Source organism: Corythoichthys intestinalis, chromosome 1 (assembly GCF_030265065.1).
Source record: "Corythoichthys intestinalis isolate RoL2023-P3 chromosome 1, ASM3026506v1, whole genome shotgun sequence".
NCBI lineage: Eukaryota > Metazoa > Chordata > Actinopteri > Syngnathiformes > Syngnathidae > Corythoichthys > Corythoichthys intestinalis.
Window position 1 is genome coordinate 50,801,620 of NC_080395.1, and position 10,730 is coordinate 50,812,349.

A 10,730-nucleotide genomic window follows, 5' to 3' on the forward strand; every position below is an offset into this window, starting at 1 on the left:
ACAATATGTGTTGGACTTGTCAAAAATGTGTATGACGGAGTCAAATTTATTAAATAAAATAGCTTTCCTAATTTACCAATAAACCAGGGCAAATGTTTCCATTATTCAATAAATGCTGAGGCTGTACGTATATTTAAAACTGTGATTTCATGCATGTGATTTTTGTGAGTGCTCAAAATGGAATTCATTTGTGAGATTATTTATAAGTGTATTGCAGAAGTAAGAACTGTGTCAAAAACTAATGGAAGTTTATTTTGTGAAGCTTGAGTTCCATGATATAATACATGGACTCAAATACATGAAGGGAATTTGTGTAGAATTATTGATGCTCGATGTGGTAGCCTAGTGCAAAAACACATTTCTAACTTAAAGATTGCTGTTGGTGTTTTCTTCGCATGCCCAATGCATCAGAAACATTTCATGTTTCCAATGCAAAATGTATAAAAAAAAAAAAAAAAAAAAAAAAAAAAAAAACTACACATGTTCCTTGCTGAGAGTCAGATGGAATTCATAAAATGTTATACTGCACAATTAAATACGTTATCAACAAATGTAATTATTTCTATTGGCCTATGATGGATGAACAGCTAATCTGTCTAATGATTAGTGAGTCCTCCAAAGATTAATTTTTAATTTTGGATTTTAACCCAAACCTGGGTCGTACAACTTGTTCCCTTACTTCAGGGGTCTCCAAACTATTCTATATAGGGTGGCAGGATTTTATTTCAACCTAACAAAATTACACCTTGTCACCAATCTGGTGTTTTGTAAACGTAATCAGTTGATTGCAAGCAAGTGCTTCTGTTTTTAGCAGAAACCTCATATGTTCAACATTCTGAATTTGATTGGTTGGAACAAAACCCAGGATCTACAGCGGCCCTTGAGGACCGGTTTGGAGACCCCTGCCTTACTTTTTTGAAGACTACCTTGGTCTTCAAGACTGTGTTCCGTCAGCCTCAGTTGTGAGTCTTTCTTTGGTGTTGCATCCTGTTACCAGAAGGTCAGAAAGTATATTTAAAAATTTTGGTTGCACTCAATTTCACAATGTTTTCCCCCCTCAGGTTTTACAGTGAATTGTTATATATACAGTATATATGAAATTATATGAAAATGACTTACATTACTGATTTAAGTTGTAATCGAACAAAACAAAAGTCTGTCTGTTCCAGAATTCCTTAAACTAGAATGAGGACAAGTGGCATAAGTCAGACTTGTCATAATTTTTGAGAATTTTCAGTTGAATGAACTTTTGACCAAGTGTGTAATGTTTAAAAAAATAATAATAAAAAATAAAAATCAACCTGTACTTTATATAGAAGAGAGATAAATATTTTGTTGTTCTCTTGTAATATTAGCTCTTATTGCCAGGCTTTAAAGAAAATAGTTCAATAAGTCGAATTAATTATCTCAGTAATGTAAGAAGCAAAACAGTCAATTAGCAGCAGTGAGTTTGAATCAGTTAAATAAATAGCAGCGTTGCAATTTATTTATTTATTTATTTATGGTCTAGCTGGGAAACACACATGCCATAATATATATTGTACTTTTTTTTTTTTAACACAAACTGAGACAGGTTTGCTCCTATTTAGCATTCATGACAAGTTACAGTTTTTCTCAGCCACTTTGGTACATTTCTAGAGTCATCTGCACAATTTGCATAACAATTTGAGCATTTCTCCAAACAATTAGTACACGTAGCAAAACACCCTGGATTAACGCAAAATCCAGTTCCTCTGGAGAGATGGTCTGATGCAAAAGACAGCTAAATTTTGATGACAATTATTGACTATTACAAGGTAGACCTTTGTGTGTGGGGGGTGCAGATTGATTGCAACAGAATTTACAAGATTTGACTGTTTACTGTTTATAGCCTTTGTTGACAGACCATGTCTTTGTGATACAGAAATGAAAAGCACTATGCAGCACAAAGAAAAATAAATAAATAATTAAAAACATAATAATAAAGTAGAATTGTGATTGAAATTCTTCTCCCAACATTCAACTTCAGCCATTGTAAGGCCATGATTGAGAACATGGTCTACAAGTGTTGCTCTTATCTCATCAGGAACGTGCATATGTCCTCTTCCTCCTCTGCTTCACCTCCCAAATCCTCCGCCATGCACCTCCTCGTCCTCTTTTCTCTGTCTGTTGACCCTGTCCAAATCCTTGTCCTTCCGTTGTCAAACATCGTAAGGTTGTGTTTTGCTCTAGCCATACAACTTCAGGACACATTTAGAAAATAGTAATGAAAGAAATATGCTTTAGATATTACGAACATATGTTCAGCTATTTTGCATGTAAAGATTTACGCAATGAGTTAAAGCCTAAAAGTCGTGGGGGTTCAGACTATAGAGACCCATGATAATACATTTTGAGCAATTGGACTTAAGCGATAAATACTGTAGGAAACATCAGAGAAATTGTACAGACGCTTTGCATGGATGTACCAATGCATTCGCAACTTGTTCAAAGAAACCAGAAACTGTTTTTTTTTTTTTTTTTTTTTTTTTGATGTGCACAAGTGACACAATGTTATGAACATTAAACAAGACCATTTTAGGAAATCAATCCTCCTTATATTTTCTACACAAAATGAAAATAGGAATAACAAAATAACATTCTTTGGAGAATTTCCGTCATTTTTTGTTAGTTTTAGCACAAGCATAATACTGAAAACATTTCGATGAAAAATCACACAGGAATACTTGTGAGAAGGCATGAGTCCGACCACTGGAAATAGTTGCAGTAGTCTCATGACTAAAGTGGTACACAGTCACATGTTTGTATCCGGGCAACTCAGTACAAAACATGTCAAAAGACAAGTTAATAACTGTTAGAGAAAAATGAATTTGAACCTCTACATATTCCACACTGGATCATACACTGGGTCCTCAATGTATCAGCAATGTTTTTATTTATTTTACAAATTTGTTAAAGTTAAGAATGTTAAAATTTGCTTTCCATTCTACTTGGTTTCAACAATTCCCTCTTCTCAAATTGCATGGTTTGAAATTGTGAGTAATTGTAGGCAAGGGCGAAGGTTTGGTCTCGACATTGGTAGGGACGTTATAACACCTGGATGTACACTTTTTGCTGGGGACGGCACATTAACCCTTTAACACCTAAGCCTATTTTGGCCGAATTTGCATGCATTTGATGTTGCCTTTATATTTCAAAGAAAAAAAATGTTTACAATGGCCAAGTTGGGTCCCGTTTTTCAGGACACCTTGAACTTCATGTCCAAACTGTTGTTTTCTTCACTGACCAATTATAATCCACATTTTGGACCCAAAAAGACAAAAAAAATCCCAAAATCTTGTTTCAAAATTTGTAATGTTTATGTCCCATTAACAACCAAACATGCTCGACCAACCGTTTTGAAGCTTGATAATATTTATTCAACTTGTTAAGATAAACATTCAATAGAAAAAAATAAGATTGAATAGTTTTATGTTTGACAATTCAACACAACCAGAAGCTTGCCAGAAGCTTGTGGATGGCTACCAAAAGCGCCTAATTGAAGTGAAAATGGCCAAGGGACATGTTACCAAATATTAGCGCTGATGTATGTATATTTTTGACCCAGCAGATTTGATCACTTTTTTCTGTTCACCCATGATAAAGTCATAAAAGAACCAAACTTCATGAATGTTTTTTGTGACGAAGAAGTATCTGTTCCAATCACTCTATCAGAGAAAAATCAGAGTTGTAGAAATAACTGGAAACTCAAAAGTGCTATGACATTATGTTCTACACAAGTGTATGTAAACTTTTGACCACAACTGTACATGAATGAGCTGAGCTCCTGTACTCATCTATGTGTAAAGTGAGAAACACAGCTGATGCTCCATAAGGAAGTCACCCCAAAGATAGTGGTAACAAGAGTGCACACTTAACTCGACTAGAACCTTCACAATGGATTTCAGACTAACTAGTTAGCAGCAGCTAAGTAGCAGCATTATTTTAGAGCTGGGATGCACGTTTTGACTTCAAAAAAACAAAGGTAAGACGTGCACAGAGACCGACTGTGGAAAAAAAAGGTAGTACCTACTGCTAGCAATGTCACAGGGAAAACACGGACTGGATTTTCAGAGATCTGGGTGTTCTCCATATGAACAAGTGGAATGGAAGAGGCTCTCTACCTTACTCTATGAAATAAGGGGAAACTGACAGATTAGTGATCATATTTAAGTTAATAATGACAGGTTATATCATTATTGATTCAAACTAATATTCTGGCAACTTTATAGTGCTCCGTAATACGGAGCCCTCCGGGTGCCAGGGTGTAGTCTGTGGGTACAGTTTAGTGAACTGTGGGTACAGTTCTGTACCCACAGTTTACTAATCTGTGCCCACAGATTACTAAACTGTGCCCACAGTTTAGCAATGACCCGGAAACAGTAGTCACCAATGTTTTTGGCTGGGACTCCGAGTCCAAACGCCAAGGGACCAACCGAGCAAGCATCTGCACCATTTGCCCTCGGCGAATAAAGGGGTTTTAAAAGGTAACTATTGCATGTTTTCTTTGGTAGGCGTCTTTCAGGTGTCATCAATCAATATGGCATGTTGGGTTTGCACATTTTCTCTGCTGCTGTCGTGTCCGTGCGTGCTTAATCCAAGTAGTGTTCATTTGTCAGTTAGCTATTTTTAGTAGCCGCATTAGCGGCTACTAACACACAACATGCCATATTGATTGATGACACCTGAAAATGTAGACCGCTACCAAAGAAAATTTGCAATAGTTACCTTTTAAAACCTCTTTGTTCGCCTAGGGCAAAAGGTGCAGGTGCTTGCTCGGTCGGTCCGTCGGCGTTTGGAGTCCCCGCCAAAACATTGGTGACTACAGTTTCCGGGTCATTGCTAAACTGTGGGTACAGTTTAGTAAACTGTGGGCACAGTTAAGTAATCTGTGGGCACAGTTTAGTAATCTGTAGGTACAGTTTAGTAATCTGTGGGTACAGTTTAGTAATCTGTCGGTACAGATTGCCAAACTGTGGGTACAGTTTAGTAATATGTGGGTACAGATTAGCTATGATTTTTTATTTTTTCTACCCTGGCACCCGGGGGGCTCCGTATGAACATGTAAGCATTTTTTGTATTTATTTATTTTTTTTAAATAAAACAACACCAATTTTTCTTCTGAAGCCCCCCTAAAAAATTGGTAAATAGGCCTAACGACGCCACTGATGACCTCTATAGCTGAAGTCATTATATAATGCAAATAAGGTTGCTTGAAAGTTGGTGGGGACAATTTGAGCATCCTGAAAAGTTGATAATGTTATGTCCCCACCACCCCTATGCAAACCTACGGCCTTGGTGATAGGGTTGTTTTGTCGAATTAGAGTTTGACGACAGAAATGTACGCATATGTTAACACATTTCCTGGTTGGTTAGTAAATGTTTAATATTGGTTGAGGGAATTGTATTTGATTTTTTTTTTTTCTAACAGAAAAATAGTTGTCTCACAGCATTGTATTGAAAAAGGACAGTTCACGTTGAAATCTAATATTATGTGCTTTATTATAAATAGTGTTGAACAATGTGCACTGGCTTTACTTATCAACTTCACATTAAGATGCATTGTATCACAGGGCTAAAGCTGTTCAAATTTTAATCACCCTGTTGGGAGCACATGAAGTAGAGGAAAGTCAGATGAAGCGGAATGCGGAAAATGAGGAAAGGTGGGGGTGCTAGACGTTGAAATGTGAGAGAAGCTATATCAGTCTGATCAGTCATCCGTTCTCCTTCAATCTCCTGATAAAGCAGGTACTGCAGGAGGTGAAACGATGTGTATCAAAACCTCATGAAGATCGATGGCTTCCTTCTGTCAGCTTTGAGTGAGACAAAAGAGAACGAGCGTGTGGAAAATATATATTTATATATTGCAGATCTAAATCTACACAAAAGAGGCAACTATTGTGACGCAGAGGAACACGACGTCTCAGTACAAGGCCAAAGGAGTCACAAACCCAAGACAGCCTATTAACATTGAACATTGTTTCTGAAGAGGTGGTAAATAAGTCCAAAAGAAATAATACAAGGATAAATTCTGTATCTGTGGAATCTTGAACCAGGTCTACACGGCGTGCAGGCTAAAAGCTAAGTGACGGGTGATATAAGCTTTAAGAGCTTAGTAGGCCTTCAGATGGGCAGGTCATGTATTGGTTTGACAAACACACATTCCATTCCATTTTTTTTTTCTTTTTTTTTTTGAATACCAACCCCGCCTTAAAGCCACATTTTACTTAGGCATCCTCCACCCCCAACAATTACATTCAGTAAAACAGGGGAAAATGATGGTTGATAATAATGATTTGGAATGGTGTTAGTTTAAATTACTTAGGTTTCTTAAATTTTAGAATTCCACAAGAAAAAAAAAAAAAAAAAAAAAACAGCTCGCGCTTAAATGGAAGGTGACAAAATGAGAGGGAAAAAGATGAATATGACCCCCTGGACTCACTCAACATAATACATTTTAGTGCTCCAGTCTTGTAATGGTCAAATTTAGAATAAATCCAACCTGTTTATTAATGTATCTCGCATGTGAGTTTTCATACATTACAACTGACGTTTTTTTCATGTTTTCATTGAATCTGAAGGTTGACATATTGTTGAAATGATATTTGTACTTCAATAACTTTCTATTTTGCTGCTAAAAAGACACTTTGATTTTCAATGTAAGAAAAAAACAAAAAAACAGTGTTCTGAAGATAAAACAGCAATATACCTGTGTCTGATGGCACCATTAATATTGAAAAAAGGGGAAAAAAATGAAGAAACCACCAAAAAACAAAAGCAATTCTTTGTAATATATCCACACCTTGTGTTTCAATGAACCCAGAGGGAAAAAACATCACTTCATGTCATTTCAGAGGATTGCATTATTTATGGTTTATATTTCTTTCTTGCACAGGATAACTAGCCATTGTGAAACATACTCTAAGTCTGAAGCCTAAATGAAAAAAACAATACAAAGTGTAAGTTTTAGTGGTATTCACACAAAATTACAGTTATTTCTACTGAATTATATTATTGTGGCATGGTGCAGGAGTGGTTAGCACGTTTGCCTCACAGTTCTGAGATTGAGGGTTCAATCCCGGCCTTCCTGTGTAGAGTTTGCGTGTTCTCCCTGGGTTTTCTCCTTTCAGGTCCCAAAAATGTTTATTGTTGACTGATTGATCATTCCTAATCATGCCTAGGTGTAAATGTGTTTGTGAATGGTTTTTCGTTTCCTTGTGCCCTGTGATTCGCAATTGGGGGTGTACCATGCCTGCTACCCATGGTTAGCTGGGATGGGCTCCAGCAACCCTCGTGAGGATACGCGGCTCGAGAGATGAATGAATGAATTGTAATTACAGTGCCTTGCAAAATTATTCGGCCCCCTTGAACCTTGCAACCTTTCGGCACATTTCAGGCTTCAAACATAAAGATATAAAATTTTAATTTTTTGTCAAGAATCAACAACAAGTGGGACACAATCGTGAAGTGGAACAAAATGTATTGGATAATTTAAACTTTTTTAACAAATAAAAAACTGAAAAGTGGGGCGTGCAATATTATTCGGCCCCCTTGCGTTAATACTTTGTAGCGCCACCTTTTGCTCCAATTACAGCTGCAAGTCGCTTGGGGTATGTTTCTATCAGTTTTGCACATCGAGAGACTGACATTCTTGCCCATTCTTCCTTGCAAAACAGCTCGAGCTCAGTGAGGTTGGATGGAGAGTGTTTGTGAACAGCAGTCTTCAGCTCTTTCCACAGATTCTCGATTGGATTCAGGTCTGGACTTTGACTTGGCCATTCTAACACCTGGATACGTTTATTTTTGAACCATTCCATTGTAGATTTGGCTTTATGTTTTGGATCATTGTCCTGTTGGAAGATAAATCTCCGTCCCAGTCTCAGGTCTTGTGCAGATACCAACAGGTTTTCTTCCAGAATGTTCCTGTATTTGGCTGCATCCATCTTCCCGTCAATTTTAACCATCTTCCCTGTCCCTGCTGAAGAAAAGCAGGCCCAAACCATGATGCTGCCACCACCATGTTTGACAGTGGGGATGGTGTGTTCAGGGTGATGAGCTGTGTTGCTTTTACGCCAAACATATCGTTTTGCATTGTGGCCAAAAAGTTTAATTTTGGTTTCATCTGACCAGAGCACCTTCTTCCACATGTTTGGTGTGTCTCCCAGTTGGCTTGTGGCAAACTTTAAACGAGACTTTTTATGGATATCTTTGAGAAATGGCTTTCTTCTTGCCACTCTTCCATAAAGGCCAGATTTGTGCAGTGTACGACTGATTGTTGTCCTATGGACAGACTCTCCCACCTCAGCTGTAGATCTCTGCAGTTCATCCAGAGTGATCATGGCCTCTTGACTGCATCTCTGATCAGTTTTCTCCTTGTTTGAGAAGAAAGTTTGGAAGGACGGCCGGGTCTTGGTAGATTTGCAGTGGTCTGATGCTCCTTCCATTTCAATATGATGGCTTGCACAGTGCTCCTTGAGATTTTCAAAGCTTGGGAAATCTTTTTGTATCCAAATCCGGCTTTAATCTTCTCCACAACAGTATCTCGGACCTGCCTGGTGTGTTCCTTGGTTTTCATAATGCTCTCTGCACTTTAAACAGAACCCTGAGACTATCACAGAGCAGGTGCATTTATACGGAGACTTGATTACACACAGGTAGATTCTATTTATCATCATCGGTCATTTAGGACAACATTGGATCATTCAGAGATCCTCACTGAACTTCTGGAGTGAGTTTGCTGCACTGAAAGTAAAGGGGCCGAATAATATTGCACGCCCCACTTTTCAGTTTTTTATTTGTTAAAAAAGTTTAAATTATCCAATAAATGTTGTTCCACTTCACGATTGTGTCCCACTTGTTGTTGATTCTTGACAAAAAAATTAAATTTCATATCTTTATGTTTGAAGCCTGAAATGTGGCGAAAGGTTGCAAGATTCAAGGGGGCCGAATACTTTTGCAAGGCACTGTACTTAACTAAATGCCAAATTGCCACCACCCCCCATGACTCCTAACAAGAATGTGCAGTTCTGGGATGGTCTGAGCAGGGAATATTCAATATGGTCATTCTTCTTTTTTTTCTTTTTTAAGTTATTTTGGAAGCAGTGAAGTGATCATTTCATACTAATTCTGTTGTAAGGAGAAGGAAGTGTTATCTTTTCTCCGTGCCATTTATCAGCTAATGATAAAATGTTATTCAGTGTAGAAAATTCTGTGATGTATTACATGCAGTTATGACTATAAATTCATTCAAATATGCAATATGCAGTATCATTAATTAATGAGGGGTTGAAGGTTGGTGGCCCCTGTCATCCACTATAAGTGGAGCATTCAAATCAGTTGTTATACGCTTATTAATCAATGGCAACATATAAGCATATTTGCTATTTTTATTTTGACGATACCAATAGCACAGGCAACCCCCGACAAAAATGTTTACCTAGTCTTCGTTTCGGCCATCTTGACAACCTCGATTCATTCATTCATAATTACAACCCCAATTCCAATGAAGTCAGGATTTTGTGTTAACTATAAATTAAAACCAGATCATAAAGATTTGCTAATCATGTTCAACCGTTTTCCATCTTCTGTTTTGCAAAGACGAATGGACAAAAATTTCAATATCTAAATGTGCAAAGCTGGTAGCAACATACAGTACTACAACAAGACTTGCAACTGTAATTGCAGCAAAAATGGTTCCACAAGATATTAACCCGGAGTGTCAGAATTCTGTATTTTTAAATATCAATGAATAAACAAATAAATAAAAGAAACATAAATAAATGATTGCAATAAAATGTGTTTAGTTTTTGTGACTGTGACAAAATGTCAAAAAGTTTTAGGAATATGAATTATGTGCAAGCCACTGTAGAGTTTAACCTCTCTGAAAATGTATTCTAAAAAACATTTTGATATGTACTGTGGGTATGAATTCTTCCATTCATTCTGGCAGCGTCCTCCCTCTGGCAATTCTAATGTGTGTGATTTAAGCACACGGGGTTTTTGTTGTTTGTGTGACATCTGGAGGGCTTTTTACTCCTGCATTCATGCATACACTGTTCTTACCCATTTCTTCTGTCCAATGCTTAAACTGTAAAACAACCACGCCTACACACAAACACACAATCGGGGAGGTTAATTTGTTTACTTTTGCTGTAGATATGGGTATGATTAAAAAAAATAAATAAATAAGAGAAGAGATCTACATAATTTACTTCTCCATCTCCTACAGAACTTAGAAGAACTTGACCTGCACTATTTAATGACAGACCACAGTTTTAGGTAGTAGTGTCGCGAAAATTATAATCTAGTAAAAGTAACAGCGTACGATAGGCTAATCTTAATCCCCAATTATCCTCATTATTGTTATTTTAGTCTAAACTTACTTACTTTTAAATCAAATAACAAGTAACTCATCTAAAAGACTTTTTAAATGAGTAATATATAAAACATCTATGCAATCCAAATTTTCTAATAATTGCTCCCACAGTTGATTTCTTTACAACAAGCATTTTACCTATTGCAGATTCAGTCTTCCCAGCCTGGTGCAGGTCTACAATTTTGTCTCTGGTGTCCTTCGACAGCTCTTTGGTCTTGGCCATAGTGGGGTTTGGAGTGTGACTGACTGAGGTTTGTGGACAGGTGTCTTTTATACCGATGAGTTAAAACAGGTGCCATTAATACAGGTAACGAGTGGAGCCTCGTTAGACCTCGTT